Source organism: Emydura macquarii, unplaced genomic scaffold (genome assembly GCF_026122565.2).
Source record: "Emydura macquarii macquarii isolate MOO-44397 ecotype Brisbane River unplaced genomic scaffold, CSIRO-AGI_Emac_v2 contig_12, whole genome shotgun sequence".
In the NCBI taxonomy this organism is placed as follows: domain Eukaryota; kingdom Metazoa; phylum Chordata; order Testudines; family Chelidae; genus Emydura; species Emydura macquarii.
The window spans coordinates 1599-11276 of NW_027130149.1; the positions used below are offsets into that span (position 1 = coordinate 1599).

At 42.8% G+C, this 9678-nt stretch overlaps 1 pseudogene; it reads right to left on the reverse strand.

The window, feature by feature from the left end:
- Nucleotides 1-3725: 3725 nt before the first annotated feature.
- Nucleotides 3726-6021, reverse strand: LOC137164543 (coxsackievirus and adenovirus receptor-like; annotated as a pseudogene).
- Nucleotides 6022-9678: the final 3657 nt, after the last annotated feature.

The window sequence follows — 9678 nt, forward strand, 5'->3', positions numbered from 1 at the left end:
GGCAGCTAAATTGGGATAACACCACTTATTCCAGTATAGCTATTCCAATATAGGAAGCGGAATAGGCTACACCAGTATACAATTCCTTTATTCCAGTATAGCTGCCTCCTCAATTGGCACTGGACCAGTATAACCATAATGGTGCAGAAATCACCCTCCCCTCCCCCCAGAAGGGATTTTAGAGTTAAACCCAACTCACCAACATGTGCTACACCACAGCTGATCCTGTCTGCAATGGGCTTGTTCAACCACGCCCGTTATCCTCCAGTGGTCCTAGATTCCTTCGGCTGCACAGCTGGGGGTTAGATGGCGGTGCCTGAGCTGTGAGGGGTGGAGTTTTCCTCAGCGGTGGTAGTATTTAGCAGCACAGCACACACTGGTGTTCAGAGAGCTGGAGGTTAAAGAGAGAGAGCTATACGAAGGAGAAATAAGGCTTGGATGGATGGATAGCACAAGACTTATGAGGAGAGGCTGAAGGAACTAGGCTTGTTCAGTCTACAGAAGATAAAAATGAGGGGGGATTTGATAGCAGCCTTTAACTACCTGAAAGGGGGTTCCAGGGAAGATGGAGCTAGGCTGTTCTCAGTGGTGGCAGATGACAGAATAAGGAGCAACGGTCTCAAGTTGCAGGCGGGGAGGTCTAGGTTGGACATTAGGAAAAAGTTTTTCCCTAGGAGGGTGGTGAAGCACTGGAATGGGTTACCTAGGGAGGTGGTGGAATCTCCATCTTTAGAGGTTTTTAAGCTGCGGCTTGACAAAACCCTCGCTGGGATTATTTAGCTGAGGTTAGTCCTGCTCTGAGCAGATGACCTCCTGAGGTCCCTTCCAACTCTATGGTTCTATGATTCTAAATAGAAATCATCTCCGTCTGGATAGAAGCAGGGCTGCAAAGAGTCAAACTCGAGGTCTGGGTTTTTACTGGCCATCTGACATTAGTGGGTTTCTCTTGCTGATGCCTTGGCTGGGCTGTTATTTAGAGGGAGGTTTGAGTGTGTTTCCACTGGGAGGGAGAGACTCTTCTCCCAAGAACTGAAAGAAAATAAAAAATAAGTAACAAGTTAAAACAGGAGGAAATACATTTAGGCATGAATGGTATCTCCCTCCCAATTAAAATAAAGCAAAGTCCAGAATCATTAAGACACAGCAGGAATGGCAAAGGAGGAGAGGGTGGGTGAATTTAGGGTCTAGCTCCTTCTTTGGATCATCCCACTCCACCCCCTTTCAAGTGTTGTATCAGTCCAGGGTGCCAGCATGATTTTGCAATCAGATGCTAATGAGAAAGCAAGGTCTAGGTGGCAGGCTTTGCAAGCACATCCAATCTCAATCTCAACATCCAGTTTTGGAGACCCCATAAAGTATGAAAATCATGTTTTTTGAAGGTGGGGCGTGTTAATGTGATCATGTGGGTGAAGACTGCACATCCACCCTTGCTTCTTTAATTCTCGCACTTCCCAGCACTGAATGCTTAACTCTTCAACTTTTAAGATTGAACTAAGTGTTTTTGTATGAAACACATGCTTATCTTAATAGCACAATTATCATGCTAGAAGGAAGATCTCAAACATTGACAAATTACTGCTAACACTAACATTAAAGTTCTAAAAACATTTAGAGGAATAGGAACTTCACTAATGGTTTTTTTGTTATCCTGGGTTTCGGTGGTAGTGATGGATTTTGTTCATGTTGCAGTGGGTATGATGATGCTGGAAGAGGTAGAGCAACTGAATGAAAAGCTCCTCAAGCAAATCCAAGGTCAGAAATCATTTTTAAATATGTATTTTTTTTACAGTGCAGAAAATCTCACTTGACAGGAAACTCTAGGTTGGCTTAAATGAAATCTACATAAGCTTGAGAATTCCAGAGCAGAGAAATGAAAGAGACACTTTTACATTTTATAATGTAACCTTTTATCAAGGAGTAAGCGCAACGCCTAGAAGATGTGGTACTTCATTTGCTGGTAAGGTATTTGTGTAAGAGTTTAAACTATATTTGAAAGTAGCACACCTATCTAGTTTAACTTGAAATAAAATTACAGATAAATGAGATTCCCATAAGCAGCTCACTAACAGAGGTTGCATACCAAGGAGTATTGTAGCCAACACTATCTGACTATTCTCCCAGTTCACATGCTCTCTAGTATACACGTCACATGGCATATTCCAAAACCAAGTTTAACACTACGTTTTCAGGCAATGGCTTTTAAACCTGTGTTACCAGACTTGTCCATCACCTTGGGGTATGCTTATTTATTAGGGTTACCTTCCTGGAAGGGGAGGGGGGTTGTGATTCTATTAATGTACTGCTGTGTTACTGGTGTGTTCATATGGCTATAAGTCCCCTCCCAATGGAGTTATCCTGCAGGACCTAAGGTTTTCAGGGCTGGGTTCCCCCAGCCCCAGATTCAAATAACCCCCCGCCCCATATATACACACACACATTCCAGATTAACCAAGTGCGTATGAGCAGACCGGGCTATCAGCACTCTCAGCTGACCCCTTATGTGTCCCTGAACTCAGCAGGCTGGGTGACACAGCACTTCTGAGCTGCCCCCTTTATATGCCCCTTTGCACAACACCAGAACAGAGCGCACTTCTGAGCAGGCTGGTTCCAAACAGCACTTTCAGCTGCCATCCTTACATGCGCCTGGACTCCAGAGGCTAGGCAGAGCAACACTTCTCAGTTGCCCCTCACCACTCTACAATTCTTCTAGCAGTGACTGGCAACCAGTGTGATTATAAGAGTTAGTTTATTGTGAGGTATATAAAACGTATGATACTAATAGTAATACCATACAAGGAGAGAAAAACAATCAAACACTTACAATACTGCACAGTTACAGTTGGGGGAATTGGAGAAAGCTAGCCCAGGTTTGATTACAAAAGTAGAAAGTTATAACTGGACTAGGAGAGAGAGGGAGAGTGTGTGTTGGGGGAAAATGGAGGGGTGGGGTCTCACCACTCCGTGCGGTTCAAAGGTTCCCAGGAGACAGGCTGTTCAGCTTAGTGTCTGGAGCGCTTGAGACAGGCAGAGCCACCAACACAAGTCGGGGTTTGCACACTGGTTCCCCAAGAACACAGAGCTGACAGGCAACAAGGTCTCCTGTAGCACTTCCACTTGTTGTATTTAATCACAAAACCAAGTTCATCAGTTGCCTGCATACAGTTAACTGCAACTGGTAGCCCATGAAATAAGAGTGCTCAGCAATTCAGAAGATGCTCCAAATACACATTATGAAAGTTAAAAGATTTTCACAGATTTTCCAAAAAATATTTAGATAATTCAACTATTGTAGCCACTGTGGCTGCCATCACAGAATGGCCAAAGGGGTCAAAATATTTAAGTCATTCCAAATTTTGAGGGTGAAGTCTCTGGAATGCTAACTTCATGGAGTACAGCTGGAATGTCTTTTCACTATCAAAAACACACAACGTTGTGCTTCATGTTCAGAATTCCACATCTAGTTGATATGGTGTTTCTTCAGCAACCCACCTGAAATTCAAATATCTCCACTGTTTCATGTCTAGCTAGGAACTTCAATACTGTCTTTGAAGCACTTAATATATTCTAATGACAGTTCAAAATGAATAAGAAAAATTGGAGGCTACTCAAACGAACTTGTTCATTTTCTTCAAGGGCAATTTTGTGCACTTTTTAAATGTAGGGTTTTGAGGTTTTTTTTAAATATTTGTAAAGAATAAAAAGTATAAATGAACACCATTCTATACTTGCTCTGTGCTGGAATCATCACAGGGTCAGCTCCCATTCTACTTAGATTAGGTGCAGCTACTTTTGATGGTGGAATGTTTGGGTTTTGACCAGAAGGACGTTCAGTCTTCACTTGGTACTTGATTATATGGAGTCTTGGCATATCCTTCCATATTGGAGGGAGACACTGAACCCAGAGAAGAACAATTGCTGCCTACATAGCTGCGGGCTGTTGAAGTACGACACTTTGGAGGAGAAACATCCTCTCTGAAAACAGATAAAAATAAAAGTTGTTTAAACCAAGAATTTATTGGTGTTTTGAGGGATTGGGAAAATTTCTTCTGTTTTTTTTTTCTATTGATCTATTCAAACAATAAAAGCAATAAGAACAGCATCACTGTTGATTACTTCAAACCAAAGTGTGTTTCAAATATTTACCACTTTCAGAATCTATTTTTAACACGACAAAACATTTTGAAATATATCAGAAAATAGGATACAGGCATATTAACGTATACTACATTATAAATATAAGTTTATCCTCTTAGCTGTCACACTGGGTTAATGCACTGGCTTAGGTCAATGCCGAATTCTAATCAGCCATAAGGAATATATTATCTATGAAAAGACATTAAGAGAAAGTTATTTTCTTGTTTCAGGTACTACTGCTCAAAAAGCAAAGGCAGTGGGTCGTTACCTAATGTCATGCTGCACTTCTTTTTCATATTTTTTCTCTTTACGTTTCTTACAGCAACAGAAGATGAGAAATCTTCATTCCAAAGACAGGTAGAAAGACTGACTCGTTTGATGGAGATCAAAGAATGCTCAATACCCAAAAATATAACAAAATCAAAAAAGGTGTCCACTATCTGTTCTAGAGTTGATTTCTTTTATAGATTACAAAAGGATCCGTTGATTTTATTTCTTTAACTCATTCAACACTTCTGACTTTGTGACAAGCACCATACAGCAAGTACTTACGAGGAGTGACGTTTAGCACAATGAAACACGCATCAGTGCCAACTCTGGTTACAGCCACACAACTGTAGGTACCAGAGTACTCCTGAGAGGCATTTTTCACAGAAAGTTCACCTGTATCTTTATCTACAAATATTGAAGGAACTTTGGTTACCATTTTTCATTAACGGTAAGTATTCAATATTTCCAAAGGTGTTAATCCATTACGTAACAAACTTTATTTAAAAAGCCAGTGTGTCTTAGTTATGTTAACATCCGTTTGGAAAAAAAAAAAGGAGACATCTGTCAAGATGGAAAGAGCTATCATAGGTAATTCTATGATTCTTTTATAAATAACTGGAAGTTTATTCCATAGCATTTAATTTCAATATTAAGTTTTGGTACGCCATACCACAAGACTGCTGAGAATACTTCCTTGCCAAGAGTGTAATGTATGTGTCTAACACAGGTAATCTGTGAGATACCGGATTTTAAGACAGTAAAATTTAGCCATAAAAATGCTTAGCATTTCAAGATGAAATAAAAACACAAAGACAAAGCCTATCATCCATCTTAAATATATTAAAATTAAAATAGTAAAGGATAAACATTACTCAAAATGACTTGGCCGGAAGTTCCTCTGTGCCAGTTAATTTCTTCCAGTTGTAAGACAAAAATGGGGAGCCTTCTTGTGATGCACATTTCAGGATAAGGTCACTTCCAGTTTCCTGCAATCCTTCAATGTAGCATTTAGTCCTTGCTGGCTTTACTAATAAATAAGGCATTATTTAATTAATAAAAAGTCAGCTATGGTGTCCATTAATTAAGCCTTCGCAAGTAAATAATTTTTCATTGCACAAAACTTGAAATCAGCTTATGTTTTTGAACAATTTTAGAGCCATTTTCAAGAAATGTTAATTATTTCTACATTGTTGGCCTCATTCTCTGCCATTCCATGTGGGGGGAGGGATGGAAGGAATCAATCCTTTAATTTTGGAGCACTAAAAAACAAATGTATCTACTTACAATTCAGTATTAATGTATGAATTGATCATACACAAGAACCTTTCTTGTTTTAAGTGTCAAATGTAATATGGCATATAACAATTTGCCCTCCGAAAACAGAATGTATAGTGTCTGAACAAGTATCTTACCAAGCACAGTCAAGTGTATTTTTTCTATTTCAACTCCAAGAGCTTTTTTCACTCTGCACTGATATATGCCAGTGTCCGTTGACTTTAGATTCAGGATATCCATGGAGCCGTCACCCAATTTGGGATCAGAATTAGTGAACCGCACCCGTTCTTTCATAGCTTCTTAGTAATCATTATAAATCCTGTCTCCAGAGTACAAAACAATCTAAGAAAAAGAACAATACAGGTATGTTCTCCAAACAAATCTGCATAGCAATTTGAATATTTCAAATGAACCACAGTTCTATTTCTTGGGAAGTTCTCTGGAAGAATTTTTTCTGTGTGTGAAATAATCTCAACCAGAACAACAAAACCCACCCAACACAAGTTCTCTGGTGGAAAATGAATCCACTGTATTAATTGCTCTTTTTGAAATTGCTATGTGCTAATTATACTATAAACCTCTGCATGCAGGAGTTCATCTAAATTTACTGATATTGCTTCTAAAGGATGGAATGGGAAGGGGCTAATATATTTTAAGATCTAAGATTTTATTTTAAAAATTTTCTTGGTAAAAGCTGACTTTGCTTCAATGCAGCATTGTCTTTATCAGTAACTAGAAAAAAAAATTATCCTAGAGTTATTTTCTCTTTACAACCTAGTTAGTTATAGTGAGCAACCACATGTCTTTCTAGATTTTAATTAATTTATAATTGGCATTCACTGTTTACCATTCATGTGCATGGTGCTTCACAGACATGCAAGATCACACAAGTTCCCTGACATGAAAGACAAAACACAGAGAACAAGATCCATGGATAAACATTCAGCTTTTATGGTAAATTTTCCATTAGACATAGGCCCAGACAAAAATGGGTGCCTAAAGCTAGGTTCCCAAATTCTTAGACATCTAAAGAAGTTGCCCAATTATCCAAAATGCTGAGAACACAACACTCCCTTTCACTGTAGTAGGAACTGCTAGGAGCTCAGCATCTTTGAAGGACAGCCTGCTTATACAGATGCCTAATTTCAGGCACCCACTTTTGAACATCTTAGCCATGATACACGGTTAAGTGTACAGAACTGGAGTTGTCTACAATCAGACATATTTTAGCAGAGTCTATCCAACAAATCCTTTACAGTGCTGTATTACTGAACAATGAAGCAAACTGAATATATTAATCTGTAAGCCTGGGAGTCCTATAAATATTCACTTGAATCAGGAAAAGCTACATCCTTCCTTATTTTCCATCTCCTACACATATACACCCTTGTTTAATGCAGCAGAACTCCTTTAGAAAGCATACATACCATAACTAAAACCATTTGACAGTGAGTTTTTCATGTCAACAGTAAATGCATACCACAATCCTTTTGCTACGTCTCTAGTAAGATGAGGACATAGAACATATTAACTCATCAGTTTCAGGGAAACACTTCTGCAAGGTTTACCTTACCCATGTGGTCTCTCTAGTGTAATATCTTAAATTGGACCAACGTCTGTGAACTTCAGGGGTTGTGCCCTGCTGGGGAAATATTTCCCAACTACCTGCTATTGCTAGCACAAGCACTCCATTCTGGGCTCCAGTAAAGATACTTCACCCACCTTCTCTCTCTAATACCCTGGGACCAACACAGTTACAAGAACACTGCGTGCAGGTTATACACCAGTCATTTTTTATTTAAACAAAAACTTGAAAAAAACATGCCTCCCTACTGTCTTTGCAACCCCACCCCATTACAGGACAGCACTAGTGCATGGGATCCTGACTGTCTAACTCAGTGTTTCCCAACCTGTGGCCCAGGGGCCAAAAGTGGCCCATGGGGGCTTTCAAAGTGGCCCACCACGCCCCTCCCACTGGCTGCAGAAGGGAGCTGCTACCTAAGGACCCAGGCGGGGCATGTTGCTGCGTGGTTAAGGCTGGTGCTTTTAGGCTCCTTGTTGCACCGAGGGGACAGGAGATCAGCGTTCCTCTCTCTGTGGCTCCAGCAGGAACATTTGCGCCTAGGGACCCAGGGGAGTGCTTTGCCATGCTGTCTGCTACAGAAGGGAGCCACTGCTTTGGGACCCAGGTGGAGCACAGGGGGCTACAGAACAGGTGGTTTCCCTGCTGCAGCCAGGGGGACTGGAAATCAGTGAGGAGGGAGGCAGCCTCGCAGGGAGGGGACCGGGAGGGCTGCTGGCTGAGACTGGTGGCTCTGCAGGGCTATAACAATCATATCTATGGCTCTCAGCCAAAAAGGTTGGGAACCACTGATTTCACTTTCATTCTTGTCTCAGCCTAGAGACAAATGGTCAGCATGTAGCTCAGCAGGATGTTTTATATTTTTAATATCTTAGTATGAGTAAAATATGGTTTCTTGAGACTCCCTTTGGCCAAGCATCAAACGTGGTAACTTATGCACGCCTAATTAACTACTGAATATCAGGCAATGTTCTAGGTTTAAGAAAAACCTGTCTGCACACTTACAAAACGTAGCTTGGTAGAACATGGAAACTGTAGTACTGACATCTAGTTTTCAAATCTATTTATTCAATGCAAAAATGACAGCAGATCAGCTGAATGTTAGCTGTATAACAACTCACAACCCGAAAGGCCAGAAATTCCAAAAGTTCAGAAAAGCAGGGGCCTCCCGCATCGGGTGCACGTCCGTGTGCGGCGAAGTGACCCAATTGCTGCTGCGTTAGTTCAACTCACAGGCGGGCCCCTCCTGACAGCCCCGCGCTCAGCATCAGCTGCCGCAGGATGGAGGGAAGGTGGGAGCAGGGGCGTGGGGCGCTTTGGAAGGTGCAAAAGGCGCTTTCCCCCGGGAGGCAGGAGGGCTTGAACAAGGACACCCCAAAATAACGCTGCCAGCAGCTAACGTGTGGGGAGCGTTCAACCGCCAGCGCCAGACACCGAGACACATTTCTACCCGCCGCCACCTGCAGAGCCGCCCTCGGCTCCACACACCGGGCTGGGCCCCAGGCTGCGCCTCTGCTCCTCCTCCTGCAGCCAGGGGCAGAGCGAGGGTCAGCGCCAGTCCCGGCCAGTCTGTACTAACGCCCAGCGCCTGGCTGCCGGCGGGGGCAGGGAGGGGGAGAAAGGAGAGGCCCCTAGCCCCGAAACTAGCGCCCAGCCCCCGCTGTGCTGTGCAGAGCCACGTGCTGCTGCGCTGGGCGGCGGCGGTGAGCGAGGGACCCCGCGCCCCGCTTTGCTGCAGCCAGCTGGCTCCCGGCTGTTTTGCGTGGAGGGGGGAACTTTGCACTTTTTTGGGGGGCGGGGGGCAGAGACATGGGGGATTTTTGTCCGTCGTTTACAAAACCGCAGGCATGAGGCCTGGCGCCGGAGGAACGTCGTCGGCCTTGCTCTGCTTTGCCGCGCTGTGTCTGTGCGCAGCACGTGCAGAAGGTGAGTCTGCGGCGAGCTGCTCGTGTCCATGCAGGCTGCTGCTCAATCGGCTCCTCCGACCCAGCCAACGCGTGCCCTGAGCTCAGGCTGCTCTTTTCTCTCTCCCCCCTTGGAGGGTGATGCTGCTCTCCCGCCTGTCACTGAGCCGGAGCTGAGACGCTTTCCGTTTCTAGCCGTCTAGCTGGGCCATCTAGCTAAAATGATTCAGTTAACATCTTGCATGAAATATTTTATTTTGGGGAAGATCCAAGCATTTCAGTATGACAAAACAAGCTGAGATGCTTGTCTTAGCTGAATATTGCCTCTAATTTTGTTGACTTTGTAGTTTGCAGTTTTATGGCCTTTGTTTTCACTAGTCATTACTGAAAGAAGTTTGCTGTTAGGGAAAAAATGACCCCCAGACAGTTGGTTTGCATCACTTCATATTCTTTCCTCTACCCACAATAGTGGAAGGAAGATTAATCTTATTTTTCTTTATTTCATATATAATG